Source organism: Apteryx mantelli, chromosome 1 (assembly GCF_036417845.1).
Source record: "Apteryx mantelli isolate bAptMan1 chromosome 1, bAptMan1.hap1, whole genome shotgun sequence".
Taxonomy (NCBI): domain Eukaryota; kingdom Metazoa; phylum Chordata; class Aves; order Apterygiformes; family Apterygidae; genus Apteryx; species Apteryx mantelli.
This window is the reverse complement of record NC_089978.1, coordinates 126,997,900-127,015,228: the sequence shown is the minus strand read 5'-3', so window position 1 is coordinate 127,015,228 and position 17,329 is coordinate 126,997,900. Positions and strand designations below refer to the sequence as shown.

The 17,329-nt window shown below is 36.6% G+C and overlaps 1 protein-coding gene across 4 annotated transcripts in view; it reads left to right on the top strand.

Moving 5' to 3' along the window:
- The first annotated feature begins 388 nt into the window (after window positions 1–388).
- Window positions 389–17,329, top strand: part of FILIP1L (filamin A interacting protein 1 like) — a 37,781-nt gene continuing 20,840 nt past the window's right edge. Inside the window, exons 1-4 of one of the 4 annotated variants that reach the window (XR_001293645.1) lie at window positions 389–474; window positions 2,805–2,926; window positions 3,730–3,813; window positions 3,994–4,091. The gene's annotated coding sequence lies outside the window, so the exon portion shown is untranslated. Of the gene's footprint in view, window positions 475–2,804; window positions 2,927–3,729; window positions 3,814–3,993; window positions 4,092–11,391; window positions 11,411–17,329 lie in introns of those variants that run through there. The other 3 variants (XR_001293646.1, XM_013950092.2, XM_013950093.1) reach the window with 3 other exon arrangements.

Genomic DNA, 17,329 nt, shown 5'->3' with positions numbered 1-17,329 from the left:
AAGATGACCTTGCATTTAATTTTCCCCTTCTTCCCTCAAGCTCTAGGCTAGGAGACTGAGTGGAAAACATTAGAACTAATGAGCTAACAACTGTTAACGACTTTATTATCAGTAATAGAAAGGAACTGCCGTGACCCAAACCTTCCGCACATTCTTTTTGGCCCTGAACTAGTAGACAAATGAAATATTTCACGCTGTCCGGAGCGTCAGCTGGAGCCAGAACACATTCATAAGCTTTCTAAGTTCTGGCTATCACCGAAGTGCACCAGTCAGACACGACGAGTCTGCACACCACTCCGTTCCTTATATGGCAAGGCACTGACGTAATGCTCCATAGGCTTGGGGCACGCGAAGCGCCTATCTCTCATTGTTTAGTGCAGCTGCTGGAATGCTCACATCTCTGATGCTGCCGCCGAAAGCCTCGCACCACGCGGCGACCGCTGAACCGCGCGCTCGCTAGTCCGGCCACGCCAGGTAAGGCAGAGGGTGGGAAGAGAACTGCTTCTAGCGATCCCTGCTACTTCGGTCCTTTCCCTGTTAAGATGGATAATTTTTTTTTTTAAAGTCGCTTCCAAAAGAAGGGGTGAGGATAAAAAAACAAGGGGGAAAAAAAACCCCAAACAACCCCAAACCGAAACCACGAGATCTCGAAGATCTGTTACTCAAAAGTAGGGTGACTACTGCAGGAATTAAAAACTGTATTTTAAATGATCCTTACAGAGCCAACAGATGAAGAATTTGTTTAATGTTAAAGAAGGAGGTAGTTATGAATTACACACACTTTCCAAATGGGTTGGATAAAATCATAACTGCATTTAAAGCTGTGGAAAGAGTCCAACTGTATTGTAATGTATTAGGTAGAGCTACTGCCTCACTCTATGCTGTGTTTACACACATGCTACATATTAGCAGACATGTAGGCACATATGTCTCTAAGCATTTAGTATACTTTTGAACAACTTTTACTGTAGTTTGCAGAGGGACATATAAATTGCCACAAACATTATTTTGCAATAAGATTATGCTATGTTTGAAACAAACGTTTGTAACAAGTTTAATTACTAACAAACTTTTCAACTCCTACATGCTGGTTCCCTCTTCTGTGTCTTGTGTGCAAGTGTCAAATCACAAGAGGGAAGAACTGTCAGATTTGGGCAAAAAACCTGAAACACTGGCCATCAAAAAAGTGTTGAGGCTTTAGGCTGATTCTTTAAGATGCAGAACAGCACTGCAGTATTGACTCCAAGAAACTAAGCGCTGAAAGCAGTTCTGAGGAGACACTAAGCCTTAGTGTGTTTATACTTCACATCTGTGTCCTATATGAAATTACAATGTTCTTGCACTTGATTAAGGACCAAACCCTATCAAATTCTTATTTATTGGGATAACTGCAATTAAGTTGATTCTACTATGCTACTTGCAAATGCTGACTACTGTTATGAAAGTTAGACTTCTTAAGACCTTAAACTCAGGCTAACTCTTCTCAAACATTAAAAAGAAAGATACGTTTTTGTTGTATTTTTTTAAATTTTCCATAACATGAAATGAAATTGGTATAAACTGGTAGCACAGTTAGAAGAAAGGTATCTGCTTGTTTTTTATTTACTGCTTAAAAATCCTGCAAAATCCTTGTTCAGGTATATATTTAAGAAAAACTAAAAAGGGTACAATCATATGTATTATTGCACTATCAAACATGCATGGATTTAAAGACTAAGAACCAAAACACTTTGTGTGAACATTTTCATTACTTTTTCTACTTTAAACCACAAAAAAAATATTCAGCAGTTATTTTCAACATGGTTCTAAAAACTTAAATATATATGGATATTCTATTTCAAAGATAAATCAGATATTTATGTATTATTAACCTTGGCATTTAAATAAAGGTCATATCCATGTTTTCAAGATAACTTTTTCTTCTAATGAGCAAAGTTCACGTTTTTATTGGTGCTTTCAGTTTGCCTGGTTATAGACTCAAAAAGAGAGCACTATATTGATATAGAGAGCAAAAAGAATCCTGGCAACCAGAACAAATGGAAGTTTATATTACAAAACAAATAGCCTGGATCAGAACCCTAAGCCCTTGCAATGTCTTCTCCTTGCTATTCTGCCATGCCTGTAGACATGCAACCTACAGCAAATAATCATTTATGAGGCAAGAGATCTAAAAATGGTTTAGTACATATCCTATGCTCAGTGGATTTAAAACTTAATAAATACATTGTCAAGTTATAAAGTAGAAATGTTAGCTACATTATGAAAAGATATGTTACAAACCAAAGTTAAGTAACAGACCTTCAAAAATTGTGTCTGAAGAGCAAGGATAAGCTAAGTCAAAGGACTACAATTTGATGAAGAAAAAAAATTCTATGGAAATACGACATATGCAATAGAAAACCTATTTATTTGATAAAGGCAGTCACTGAAAACAGAAAGAAGCCCACCCTTAGGTAGGACACTATTTCAGCTCTTCCAAATCTAACAGAGAAGAAGGGCAACATATTAATTACTGCTTCAGCAATATCCAAAATACCATTTGTATTGTGAATTCTGCTAGTCTAATATGAATCATGACATCTATCAAAGGCTTAAAGAGCTCCATTTCCCGCAGTCTGCCTTTCGCAGATCTAAAGGGAAAAGATTCTTCACTTAATACTTACAGCACCAATTTTGCTCTCATTTATACTGGTAAAAGTCCAAAGTAAGTACACTGAAGTATAATCATAAATATGCCTTGCTGCTTTTTGTTCAGTATTACCTAGTCAGAACATAATACTCTACCTTCCTTTGTTTTATCACAGATTTCTTAACACATATTGAGAATATCTGATGTCAAGCAAGTAAAAATTAAATGACCTTGAATCACCTAACAGTCAAAACACTTAAAGGAAAAGAATTATCATATAATTCAGCCTTCAAAACCGTATGTCTTCACTTAAATTTCTGTTTATAGTAACTTTTTACAATATCCAACACAAAGAGAAAGCATTTAAAGAACAAAGTATGTCCTTTAAGGATGAGAGTCAACTTCCTATTGAACTGCACTGACCCTTTCCTCCCGCCCCATCATTTCCCTTCCCGCCACTGACAAATGCTGCCTCACTGGTTTCCCATCACTGCTGACAGAAGAATTTTTAGAGATCTGACCCGTTAGATCTATGAATGTAACTTGCACCTATTTTTTTTTCCCCATCAGTACTAGTAAAATCAAGTCAGTGCATGATTTTGCTGTGTAAAAAGCACTTTCATATTATTTACCTTGTGCTGTGATGAATTATCACATTTGCCATTGTCACGGGATTAAAGAAAAAAGAAAAAAAAGAAAGCCTTATTTTACTCCCAGCAACAGTTTCCATTCTATGACAGTTCTTAAAAAGCTAGCACTTCTCTTTAGGAGAAATTCTTTATCAAGTGTGGTTGTGCATGGGAAAGTGAGCAGCCACTAGTCTTTCAGAACTCTCCTACATGCAACTTCCCTCAAATCCTGGGTGTGGTGCCACCTGAACACAGCTCATTAAAAAAGCAATTAAAGTACCCCATTAAAACATCTAAGTCAGAATCCTATAGAGTTTATAATGCAGAAAGACAGATCTTTAAAAAACATCCTAAAAAATTTTAGTTCTGACTCATTAGCAGTTCACTTCAATACTTCAGCCTGTCATCTAGTTGATGGGAACTTAGAAACTAGGCATTTCTACTAAAAATAAATTATTTTTAATTGCTTAGGTTTGCCTCTCTCATACTGAGTGGATTCTGCCATGGCATCCTTGACGTTCACGCTGAGCCTTTTTGATGTGGCTGAAAGCTTGGGTTAGTTCAACTGTGCACTAAACTGTGTTACTCAGTTCCAAGTAGGTTAGAAGCATTAAAAAAAAAAATCTAAATATAGTCCCCAGCTTTGTGCTTTAAGTGAAGTAATGGACATTTTGAGTCTTAGCATCTCTCAGTATGTTGTGCTGATTTTGAGGTCTGCTCTCTTCCCTTGTCAAGGAGACAAGGATCACCTTGATTGCACTTCCAGGGTACCATGATGTTTGTGGGAAGTCAATAACAGTACTCACACTGATTGACCAATGAAGCACACTCAGGTATATACAACTTACATTCCTCAAATGTTCATAAATTCAAGGAAAGTGTATTTGATTTTCTGTAGCAGTTTGTAGCCTCTAGTTTAAAAACAGTACAAAAACAACACCTCCCAAAGCACTGCCTCCTCACCAGAACAACAAAACTGAGAGGCAACAGTGAAGAGGAGAGAAAAGCAAGTATTCATGAAATAAATTAAGCTAGCTTATCCAAGCTGAATGTACCAGCAACATTGTTACCCAGCAACATTGTTATGTAACCCTCCTTTAATAATAAAATAATAAAGTTTAGGGATGAAAGTTCAAACCAATCTTGCTAGACAACATTTCAACACAACTCAAAGTCCAATAACCCCACTCATGCAGGTCCATAAATGCACACACTTTTTTCCTGTTGCAGAAGTCACCCTTTCTGCTATAGCTCATCATGCATACCATGATGATGCTACACACCCATTTTACTTCAGCCTTAAGCTGCACAGAGGACCTACTGCTAACTACCAGCAAGTGGCTGCTGAGGTAACTAAGCAGAACTCATGCCATTTTGCTTCACATTGCGTATTCCCAGCAGCTGAGCAACTGGAGCCCACAATAACCTAACTGCTTGTGCTCAAGCCTCAACAAACCTTTACAGAAGTACTTCAGATGGGGTTTACAAAGCCCTGATAGACAAGACTGAAAATCTCAATGCAAAAAGTGAAACACTTTTGACAAAAAAAAAAAAAAATCTGATTAACAGAGGCTTTTTTTGATCCTTGGAATATTCACAAACAGACTACTTTTAATTAAAAAGAAAAAAGAAAAACAAACAAAAAAAGTTTTCCTGATCCTGCAAGATGTTTTGTCCAGGGTCATTCATATTCATTGCGACAAACAACATTTGATTTTCACGTTTATGTCTGTATAACACCCACACATTACAGCCCAATCAAAATTGAGACTTTTAGGTGATGCCTTGATAAACCTCTACTATTATTATTTATTTTTAAATAGGGGGAAAAAAAAAAAACCTTACATTTATTTCAGAAATGTAAAACAATACATGAACCAGATTTGTCCCTTATAGGCTTCCAAAGGCCAGGAAAGGTACAAAAGCATTGCATCTGAGTCAAATTAAATGCTAAGTTAGAATTTTTAAAGATCTGCCTTAAACCTAATATTCAAAGAAATTTCTTTCAAATTCATTGCAAGAGAGTGAGTTTAAAACTTTCTCTTCTTTTTGAAAAGATAGGTCTTACCTAATGTTTGCAAATCAACTATTTCAATGAGTACATAAAGAGAGAGAAGAAAAACTTAAAAAACTGAAATTAAGCAGCATGTTGCAGCTACCAGGAGAAAAAAAAAACACAGAAGATTGACTGTTTAAAAATGGAAAGTAATGCACTCATAAAAATCACATTTTAATTCCATAATAGATTTCAAGCTCATGGAGAAAAAAATCTTAAAGAAATTATAAGCTGTCTGAGTTCCATCAATGTTTTTCAATTTATCAATCTTCTGGTAAAATTTCCACAAATTTCAGTCATTGGGTCAAACTGTGAGGAAAATCAGGAAATTTTAATCACTTGTAACCTTGGCTAGAGATCACCTGAAACTGAACATGCACAATGTCATTCACCACATTCCTAAATATAATTCTATTTGAATTAGCTATACAGAGATTTTACAGAAGACGCCTAATAAATTCCACAGTTTTTTAGTTTTCAACTTAAAAACACTTCCCCCAGTCAAGCACTTTCTCAGCTTCAGTAGAGCCATTCTGTTTCAGACCCCTTCATAGAAAAGAAGAAAGGGAATTAAGTGAGCCTAGTTTCTTCTTTAAAATCTGGTCACCCGAACCTGGAGTACAACAGCTCCACATATGGGGCAGCTAACCCCTGACCTAAGTATCTCAAATCCGGCGCTGATCATATTAACTAGGATGCAGCTATATGGAAACTGGATCCTCAAACTGCTATTAATGACTTTATACAGGAAGATAGAAAAAAAAATGCAATTTGTTAATGCTCAAAGACAAAACATTTTCTTAACTTTCACAACAGTACCATATATTCCTTTATGTAAAGAGAAAAACTTTTCTCTAAGAACCCACACCATTCCCAAATAAAATACTCAATTGGCTTTAGTAAAAGGGCCACCAAGAACCTTGGCAGGCTTCAAACTTCTCCTAAAATATGTGTTTCTAAAAACACGTCTAACACATAATACAGGTATGCACATTTGCACATGTAAGTGGAGCAGGGGGATAAAAACCCTCCAAAGCCAAGTAATCAAGTACAGCTTCTATATAGGCCGATCCAAGACAGATAGAATAGACTGCGTAGATTTGCTGGGAGTGAGGGGAAGAGAGTTTGGCTCATGCTAGGAGGTGCCCCCCCCTCGATTCTCTTTGGGAAAACAGCTGACAACAACAGACAAGAACCTTCAGCTTACACATTTTGCTAACCCCTGTGAAGGAGGAGGGATGAAAACATAACATAACATACAAATGAGCAGCCACTTTAGAAAGTGTCTGGCTTGCTATTGCTTTGTTCCCGTCCTCTGCTTAAAGCTCTAGACTATTGCCACCATCTCTGCAAATACTAAAATTCTCCTATTTCAATCAAGTTTAATTGAAAAAATTCAGCTTTTGACAAGCTAACATTTTATAACCTGTCAATGAACCTTCTGATATACCTAGGTTAATGCAGTTAACCAACTAGCCAGTGGTATCTAGAGATAATGGTGCCTTTTTATTCTCAGCATTTCAAATCGCTTTTTAAATTAATAATAAAAGCTAAAATGTATTACATTAGAAACACACGGTACATGAAAGCATGCTACAGAACCTTTGTTTTTTATTACATCTGAAAATAGGAAAATACAACCTGAACATCACAGATCATCAGCCAAGAGGCAAGAGAAGAGATCAAATACAGCACGTAGCCAAATGCCCTTCAGCCACACAATGATACTGAGTTATAAGCCAATTTGCAGTATAATAATGAGGTAGAGAATGTTGAACTGAATGAACAGTTGTTTGAAGAACAGCTAACAGTTTCAGTCTGAAAGCCTTTATACGGAGGGGCAAGGAAAATACACATGCATGTGACCCTCCTCTTTCCTAAAAAAAGCCTTTTTTTATGATAGCTTTTGAAAGGCAAAGAAAGAAAATTGGAAACCAACTAATGATGGAAAAAGTAAGCATCTCTTTGGGTTTTAGGAAGAATGTCCAGACCAACTTTAAAATGGTTAAAGAAACCACTGGTCACAGAATAGCTAGAACTAGTTAAATCCACTTTTTCATCCTAACAATTTAGGGCTTTTTTGCCTAAGAGATAAAGAAGCATTATTTTCCAAAGCAAGCAATGGTTCCTCCACCTGCTGTAAACACATACAAGTAGCTACAAAAAAAAGAAAAAGCTGATTCTAGAAACAAACTTGTTATTGACATTTTGAATGTACACATATCTAAAAGATCCCATTTTATTTTATGCTTAAGCAGAGCATTTGACATTTAACGTAGTGAACCATCAAGGCCACAGAAGAATGAAAAACCTTATTTCAGCACATCACAATCAACAGATCTGACAGTAAAAAACATGTTCTTTAGTTAAACAATTCATCACAGGAGTTTAAATAAAGAGGTTATTCTATTCAGTATGAAAAGGTGTTATTTAAGTATATGAATTAAAACTATTCAGTAAACCTTGGTTAGAATTGTAACCTTTAAAAAAAAATTTCAGACTTATTATCAGTAACTCTTGACTGTAGCTTCCCATCCTGCAGTCTAAAAACAATGCATTTGTCCTCCTGAAGAGGATCAGTTTGGAGCAACCATAACAACTTAAATCCTCAACAAGAGCAATACTCAGAGCTCTAACATGCTTCAACAAAAATGCATTGGCTTTGCACCTTTAGATGATTCACCAAGTGTTCCTAGGCCAACGTGGCCTGAGGTCTTACTGAAACAAGAGAAAACACAATTGCTAAACATCCCATGCTTCATGTCCCAACACATCCACATTTAGGAGACGTACAGCAAGATATGTAGCAGGATTAGGACAGGTATCAAGGAAGTGAATTACTTCCCAGGTAGCAAAGTCCCCAGAACTACAGGGTTTTGAATACCTAGGACTGCACCCAGAAGCACTTTGTAATCTGTGGGAAATAGTATTAACACTATTTCTGAAGATCGCATACTGGAAAGTGGGAAACTAACCACATTCTTCACCACTTGTAGCTTCAAAGTTGTCTTGAATAGTTAACCACGCTGTAACGCATTGCTACAATCTCCCTTTCACTTGCGCCCTGCAAAAGGAAATGTTGGCAAAGTCTATTTTGGAGAAAACAGAGGCCCTCACATTGTCAGATGTGCAGGGAAAAGAATGCATATTTAGCTTCAAAGTAAAATCTCTGATATAAGTGCTCTTATTACTTTTAATCTTGACTACTACAAAGAGTTGCAACTATATAAGCACCCCCAATTATATTAAAGTCTTTTGTTTATTTGGAAAGCCTCAACTACATTGCTTCATGCAACTTTGCATCAAGGAAACTTTAAATATCTTCAGTTAAATTTGCAGTAACAATTACAGTTTATTTTTTCTGCCACAAAAAGAATGGGGTGCCACCCCAGCCCAATCTTCAAACACCCATATTTATTATATACATACACAGAGCTACTTTGGGAAGTACACCAAAAAAGACCTACTTCTGTATCAGGATGTATGTATATAATAGGAGTGACAACACCTACATCATTCCTGAGAAAAGTTTGTTTGGTTGTTTTTTAACCACTCCCCATCCCACAAAACGAAGGTAAACCTGCAGTCTTCCCCTACAATCCCATTCAAAACTAAAGCACAATAATCTTGTCGCTTGCATCAAAGCACAACGAGAACATACTACAATTTGCAGCCAACTTCCACCTGTCTAAAGATGGTGTCCACTGTCTTACTGAGCAGTTTATCCAGCACTGGTAGCAGCTAGAAGTGTGCCTTGAGTTCAACAGAGGACACATGCATGGCAATGTGGAAGGTTCTGGATTTTGCCACTGCTGATGACTAATAAAATACAAATAAGGCCATAGTTAGCTAAAGAGATAGGCTCGGTGCCTGTTCTGCCCATGGATAAAAATGTGGCCCCAGACATTTATTTCTATATAGAATGTGTGTTAAAATTGTTTCAGAGAACATCCAGTTCCTGTAAATGTCGTGGGAAAATGACATTTATGACTAACCAGTCTCCTCTGAGTAACATGACATGTTATTCTTGGCAAAGTGCCATTTTCAGTCATACCAAAAATATTAACTAATTGAAGCAAAAAAAGAAAAAAACAGTATGAATTAGATATTTGCAGACTTATGCCCAGTTCTGGTCAAGACAGCAGCATAGCTCCAGGTGAATCAAATACCAGAAAAGCACCCATTTCCCCCACTTCCCGCAGAAAAGGCACCCATAAAATGGAGGCCCACCTTGATTCTGTGCATCATGATGTTATACAAAGAAAGAAAACAATCAAATTATAGACAGGAATTATCCACCAAAATTGCTTAGCATTAACAAATTTCAGATTGTTGTTTTAATCTGAAAGAAGTGTTATTAAACTGAAAAGTATGAAAAGGTGACTTAAGGGTTACAAACTTATCAGACAGAGCCGAAGCAGCTGTTTCAGGTCAGCAGGTTTCCCCAGGAAGGTTTCATTCAGAGATTCAGAACTTCCACAAACTCATCGCATCAGTCACTCAAATGATGCTGATTAGACACTTAAGACAAAAATTCAGCCCTCAAACTATCATGCTTCTATCAGCATTGAATACAACACTGCAGTGTTAACTAGGTGGTATTTACTTCATACAAGCTAAACACGTGACTGGGGGCAATCAGTGCTTGTTGCAGCCTTACCAAAAATTTCCAGGAGAGCTTGGACAAGCTGCACTCTTGTGTCTGTGCCGTCTCCCCGCAGGGGCAAAGGAGGAAAAGACAGACAGGGCTCCAAAACACAGTCTTCAGGAAAGTCTTCAAATAGCTCCTGCTACAATTTTTCACCCTCAGAGTCCCAGCAGTGGCCTCCAGCGGCGCTGATACTCCATGCAGAGAACACAAATACTTCCACCTGCCCATGGGAAAAAAACTGAAGGACCAACACTGCCCTTGTTTATCTCCATAGTGTTTCTCTGAGTGTTTTATAACACTGGTGATTTTAACAACAGCTCGACAACATGCAGTCAAGGAAGAACGTTCCAGCAGTAATGCTGAAAGCACACATTCAAAACAAAATTCAAGTTCGTAAAGATGCAGAACCTTTCCTATAAATTTAACTTGTTTAAAATGCAGTCATTTTGATGACTTCTTTTAAAATTCACAAATGCTAAAATCAGTAGTTATCTTGACTTATTTTGAATAATAACCACACCATTAAAACCTCCCTTGGTTATTAATATTATTAATATTAATATACTATTGATATTAATATTAATATAATATTAATATTAATTCTCCAAATAATGTTGCAGTAAGTCAACACTGCTTTTCCCTTTTAATAAATCTGAAGTTGAAGCACAAAATTTTACTTGTTCAAGCTGAAGAAAAGACAAAAGCAGGACCTGGATTAGAAACGGAGATGTTTTGCCTCAGTCTTGTTGCTTTGACCCCCATACCACATCTCTTGTGGTTCATCTTTCCATTTCCTTCTGAAAGCTTTCCATCTGCAAAACTATAATTTCCTGGCTGACGTAAATTTGAAGAGTTCCAAATTCTGGTGTTGCATCTGAAGTTACTTGCTTTATTTCTGTCTTTACGGACAGTTTGTTTGGAGAGAAAGAAAAAAAAAGAAAAAAGAGAGAGAGAAAAAGAAATGTACTATGGTAACACCAAAAGAATCTCAAATTATTAACCAACAAAACTCAAATCCTATTCAGGTGAGCCCCTTAAGTTATAGATACATTTAGAATCAAAATAAAGAGGATTAACATTCACACTACATGCACAATTAGATGACACTGAAATGCCAACAGTAATAACATCAGAGTTATAATACCTGAAACAGCTGTTAAATACAAAAAGAGGGAAGAAGAGGAGAAGTGTATCTCAAAAATGTGGCACACCAGAACAATATAGCTCTCAGTTCATAGTGCCATGTTTTCCAGCAGCTGAACTCTGGGAGATTTTTTTTTTTTTTTAAAGGCAAATCCCAAGTAAAGCTCATTATTGTTGTGGTCTTGTCAGGACAGAGCTCATTTACAATCATGTTTTTCAGGATATGCAGTCAAGAGAGGGAGAAAAAAACCACAAACAAACAAGAAAAAAAGAAGGGGGGGAAACTGGCAACAATCTAACAGGTTAGCAGCATCTTACCTCCCATCTAAAAACCCTGCCTCTTCCTATTATAATCTTGGAGGTTACAGATGGCTAGCATGAGAAGCCTAGAAATGACCTACCCTAAGTAATTAAGAACTATTTCCTCGCACATTTGAACAGTTATTGCCACAAAAAGTGTTAATACTATGCTACAAGGTTTTTGTTTTGACAGGTGATTTCCAATGAACATCTACATATGAAAAGCACTGTAGCTGATAATTCAAGATAAAAAATTCTTTTCTTAAACTGAGGTTTCATGATAGGCTAAAACTGAATTTTAGTGCTGGATTAAAATGACTCTGGCCAGATATGATTGTTGATTCAGTCTTAAACTGAAATCCATCAATATAAATGCATTAAAAATTTCTGATGTGATTTACTGTCACCAAAGCTAACGTTGGATTTCATAACGTGTGAGCACCACTATAGGTATCCTACCAGCAGGATTTTACAATGCTGATTGAGACCATGATTTCACAATTACTGTTATTATTAGAGATTAATTTGTTTTTAAAATAATATATTATCCTGTATAACTTTACTCAGCATCTCAACTAAATACATCTGGTTATCCATTTTAAATTTTGCCCAGGTCAACCCAAAACTGGCAACACCACTCATCACATATGATTTTTATGAAGACTTGCAAAGCAGGTCAGCATTATAAGCATCAGATAAAACAATGATTACCCTCTCCGGTAGCCTGTAGAGTAACGAGCAGAACTCATAGCCCCATCATTAAAAATCTTCATTCTATAAAACAAATTTCCTTATCAGGAAACTTGCCTTAAACACTCTGTCTCTTGCAGCTGGGACACCCTTTGCATAGATTTGCATCCTAGTATAAACTAATGATTTAAGATATACATATGTAAACAATATACTGGAAAAAAATTAAAAATAAATTGTTAGCATTCTGTTGGGAAGTGCTGACTGATTCAGATAAAGCCAACAGATTACACAACAGCTATGGTATGCTGTTGCTGCTGTAATTTGAAAGGCTTTTGATTTTCTTTATAACAGGAAAAAAAAGAAGCATCAATAAAGATAATAAAAAGAGCTATAAAAGTAGCCGTAACATATGTCTTCCTCAAAACTATATATCAGTAAGTACAACTGTAGGCAAAGGAGAAAAGAAAAGAAGAAGAAAAAAAAATAGCCACCCCAGGACCAGAAACCCAAATTAGCAAACCCAAATTTTACTGCCACAAACTGTGGAAGGCAAAGACAGAATGCCTTTCTTCTGAAAATAAATACTTAACTTTATTGGTGTCAAAATTAGACCAACTTGTAGGATTTAACAGAAATGATGAAGCATGTTTCTTCTCTTAGTAAAAGCCAGACCATGGCTTATTGCTTACTGGGAAGAATGCCTCAGATGAAGAGTCATGACTTCATCTACATTTAAAAGCTTACAGCTTAGCATTTTTATTTGAATTGTACAAGGGGAAATTCAACTACATGTACAAAAACTTTAGAAACAAATCTCCCTCATGCTACAACCTGTAGAACCTCTACTAAGGCACACCTTTAAGCAGGGGATGGGGGGAGGGGGGAAATGAGGAAGAGCACATAAACTAGACAAAGATATATACTTCTAAGATTTACAAAAACACAGTATGTCACAAACATTCAAAAGATCAGTCATTTCTGCAGAACAACCTTATACAAACCAGGATATTAATAAGGAGGATATTAAGATCTCCTCAACACTTTGGTGGAAGGAATGGTTAATGTCCAGCTTTACAAACCAAGACCTATTTAACTCACATGCTTAAAGAACTCAGCCTTTTCTAAAGTTAACATTACATGATTGCTTAAAAAGAAAAAAAAAACCTGTTTGTTCTTCTTATACTAAAAAACTATTGATTCTAGAACAAATTCCAAAACTAAAAAAAGAACAAGGATCTTGCAGTCTCAGTCTCCCACGCTTTCTTTAGCTTCCCTGAAACTCAAGGGAAAAGCTGCTCCCCTATAAGCCTATTAAAACACAAACAATATCAATGTGATACAGGTCCTTAGGACAATGGAGAAATCCCACTTAAAAATAAAGAGTTATCACATGACATCATAACGACAATGGGCTGTTTTGGGTGGCTTGTAGGGAGCACAGTCATATGCTGCTAAATATAACTTAGTGCTGCCGAACCAATAAGCATTTGAAGAAATCTGGAAAACAAGACAACATGCTTAAATACATGGCATCGATGCTAAGAAGCTATAGCATGTATACTGAGAAAAGCAGTTATGGTGAACAGAGGAGAGCTGATGATGACAAATATGATTTAAGGAAAATAATAAAAAAAAAGCAGGCAACTGGCATTGCAATCAAGTACAATAGTAAGCCACAATAAATCAGTAATTTATAACAGAAGCTGTGAAGAAAAGGAGTAATAAGACACTGCCCTGACTCTGTTTAACTACCTAACATTCATGTCCGTAAAAACAGTTTCCAGTGCCTGTTTTGGCTGGCCTGGATTCAGTAAGGGTTCTCTAGTCCCATGAAGTCAACTGCTTGGAATTATCTGTGAAAGTTTTGGCCAAATGATATATCTACCTTTGTCTAAAATGAAATTACATGATCATGAAATTCAACTGGAAATGAAAATAATAAAAATATCTTATTGGATAGGACAGTGCCCATTCATCTTTTTTGACACCAATGTTTTTTCTGTCCTTTGCACATGGTAAAATGGCTCTCTCAAATACAACATGTTTAGGCCCTTCAAAGAGACCTGGCGGCTTAAAACTTTTCTTTTTCGAACAAACTTAGCTATGGTGCAGATACACAGGCACTAAAAACACAGCAATTGAAAAGTCACATTTGCACTTTTCTTTTGTCTGCTGTTTACATGGCCGGACTTTATAACACACGAAGACGTCAGAAGTTAGGCTTACTACTGGGTGAGGAGAAAGACCAACAGGTATTCAGTCTCCATCTTGCAATCCCATAGGAAATGATCCTGGACACATGCTTGGTCTGACTACAGAGATCACAGCAGGATCAAAAGCTAAATGCTTTTGATTAAAGACAAGTCTTTAATCTGTACAAAGAGAACTGAATATCCAGCATCCTTCCCCCCCCACCCCCACCCAACTCTAGTCAATTTTACTTCCCGATTGGCTCCTACTGCACTAAAATATTTCAGCTGGCATCACCAAAAGAAAACTTAACAGTTGCTGTGACCTATAGAACCGTGCAATGGGAATTCAGCTGCCAAAGACAAAAATTCTCCAAAAGTAAGAGGACTCCCAATTGACTTCTTACAAAAATCAATCTCACCTCTGCCCAAGAAATCAGTTTAGTACAGTTGAGAGATTTTGCCATATAGCAGTACATGAATAAACATACATAGTTATCAAAAGCAAGTGCAAAACATTTAACTACACATGATATAAAAAAAACCACCACCTTATGCTTAGTATGCTGTCTTTTTGCTTTTTAGATTGAAGCACATGAAGATCCTTTAACTCCCAGCTTCTGAACTATGCTTCTTAACCTAACTTCACTGACGTGATTTTATAGAAGTATTTTTTCAAAAGCAGATAGATTTAAGGGGTTAGGCATATTTGCTTTTATTCTTGTTCAAATTTTAGAATTCCAATTTATGTTTTGAGTGAAGGAAACATTTTAAACACCCTAAAGTTCCTTGGAATAACCAAAGAAACAATCTCTTGAAAATTCTTCTCAGGTTATGCAATGATGCAGGACAGATACCAATAAATTTATGCACTTTTGTTCAAATAACCCTTGCAAAAAAGACTTGATTAGAACTTAGTTTAGACTACCTTACTCATGCACTAAATCTGGGCTGAAATCTCGGGTGCTTTGCTGAATGAAGACTTTAATGAGCATTCCAGATAGCTTGGGAAATGAAGCCATAGAGAGGAAAAACAAAAGGAAGGAAGGAAGGAAGGAAGGAAGGAAGGAAGGAAGGAAGGAAGGAAGGAAGGAAGAAAGGAAAGGAAAGGAAAGGAAAGGAAAGGAAAGGAAAGGAAAGGAAAGGAAAGGAAAGGAAAGGAAAGGAAAGGAAAGGAAAGGAAATACAAACTGTACATATACAGGATACTCACTGGAAGAACTTCTGGGATTGTTCACTCAAACAGTAATTAACTGATTTTTTTTTAAATCAATTATCTTATTTGCATCATAAAACATCACACAAAATCCTTGTGAAAATTAGAATTGTTGGTTATTATTTGCCCCAAAAGTTTTCTTTCTAAAGCAATTAAAGGGACAACTGAAGTTGAAGCATTATAGGTTCACTTGGCCAAAGAGAAATCAACCAGTTAATATGATGTTGAGTAAAATACTGATTAATTTAGGTATTAGTTACCTCAGCTAAAAGTGCCTTATGAAAATAAATTACAGTGAGGCAAGCTAAAGTAAAATAAATGCTAATAAGTCTGAGTCTATTTTAACAGCATTATTATAAGATGCCTAACTTTATGCACACACAAAAACTGAGTTCATTCCAAATGAAATTGTTAGTTATGCTTCTGTTATGGTTTTATATCTATGGCAACAGTAAACCATCAATTGAACTTCACTACTAAAGCATTCAGAGACAAGGGTGGGGAGGGAAGAGAGATTTTTACACTAAAAAGAACTCAAAGTGAAACTAACATTAAAAAGAGGACAAAAATCTATATACCGACAACACAGTAAAAAGCCGGCTTTGAAGATATGCAGTCTTTTCCCTGCTTATTTGTTCTATCAAAGAGCAAAATTCCTTCAGGCTCATTTCACAAACCTCTCCCTCTCCATTTACACTTTTTCATGTCTCTTTTCCCCATTATATTAAATTAATTGACTGCTGTAAAGAATTTGGAGCTGCATATAGTCTTTCAAATCAACACAGTTTTTTATTACTTCTCATGCCACCAATTTTTCACATAGAGCATTTCATTACATCCAATATAGTGCAACTTCTGCACTGAAGTAGTGTGGGGATGGTGAAGGTGTCATAAGAAATTTCATAATCATAAACTTCTACCCAATATCAGCATTAAACCAGACAGGTCTGATGGACAGTCATAGAGCGGCAGGAACTTCCTCTCACAATGCAGGAAAACGACAATGCTTCTGAGGCAGCCCATTAAATCCCCAGGAATATATGCCTCCAGTCGGTCAACAGCTAATAAACCACTGCGCAAAGGAGGCCATTATCTAAGCTCTTCCTGAACCAAAAGAAAGGGTGCAAAAAGAGCTTGTCAGTGGGAGGCTGTAAAGATTTACCACTTGGACAAGGGCATCACAACCCTGATCAAAGACAAAAGTGGAACAGGCATCTTATGCTTCTGCAGCAATTTCTAGAGGATCAGCATCATATCGGGGAGGGGAGGGAAAGGACGGAGGGGGCCTCAGCTAATATGTGCCTAAACAGTCACTTTGTGTAGATGCAGTCCTGATATGCATTTCCTTTTTTTCCCTGATCCACACAACTAGACACATATCACACATATGCACAACACTGAAACGTACAGATTCTAATACTTCTAGATTCTGTTACTTCAAGCTAGACTTTCTGCACTTTTCTTTAATGTGGAAAAAATTTAATTGAAAGGAGGCAGATGTGCTGGCCAAACCTAATGATACGTCATTTCCACCATACAAAGAAACTAATTATTTGAGATATTTGGAGGTTTCTTAGGATCTTAAATGAACAAGTACACAACCTTACCTCAAGTCTCTAGCAAATTAAATATGCTGTAGCTCCAAAAAGACCGAGTAATAAAATAAACTGGAAAGACTAATTTTAGGAAAACACTATGAAAAGCTTCAAAGACATATAAAGTGGGGTTATACTCAAGTACATTTTCAAGTTTTGGATATAAGACCAAATCCGAGCTTCACAGACAAGCAAGAAGTACGGGCTTTCTTAAGCTCAAAAAGCACA